Consider the following 823-nt stretch of genomic DNA (forward strand, 5'->3'; position numbering starts at 1 on the left):
TGGGGAAGGAGAGAGAGGAAGAGACAAAGCGTTGTTACACAGGTGGACAGGCACACACACCTGGCGTTACCTCCCCAAACCCCCCATTGCAGGTACAGCCGCGACAAGGTGATTCCCAGGAACGGAGAGGATCGCCATAATGCCGAGATCGTTGCCTTCCACCTCGGCAGGATTCTGGACAACAAGATGGTTCCCGTTGCTGCCGGTCGCTTTGTGTCTGTCACGAAGGAGCTATGGTCCGTGGCCGAGCCGAAACTTGCCAAAACTTTCTACGTTGACGAAAGTGCGGACGAATAACAGCTCACTTATTGTTGTGATGATTACCATTAATGTTGTTTTGATAATATCAGTAGCATAACTATTAACATTAATATTACTCTTGCTACTATCCTCATTTCTATGCAAATGCTACACGTTCTTCTTATTATAATCATAAGCATTTGTTACATCATAATGATTATTACCATTATTTTTATTATCATTATTCTATTAGCATTGTCATTATTATTTTTATCACTATCAATATTATTGCTATTGTTATCATTATTATCATTATTATTGCTATTGTTATTATCATTATCATCATTATTATTATTGCTACTATTATTGTTATCGATAGTGTCATTATTATTATCATCGGTTTTACCATCATCATTGTTTCTATTATTATCATTGTTTTTGTTTTAATTATCATTAGAAGTAGTAGTGTCATTATTATTATTATTACTATTATTATTATTATTGTTACTATTAGTAGTAGTAGTAGTAGTAGTAGTATGTCAGGGTTCGTTTTAAGGAATCAGAGCGGTCAGGTCAACGGAAA

Source organism: Penaeus chinensis, chromosome 2, assembly GCF_019202785.1.
Source record: "Penaeus chinensis breed Huanghai No. 1 chromosome 2, ASM1920278v2, whole genome shotgun sequence".
Lineage (NCBI taxonomy): Eukaryota > Metazoa > Arthropoda > Malacostraca > Decapoda > Penaeidae > Penaeus > Penaeus chinensis.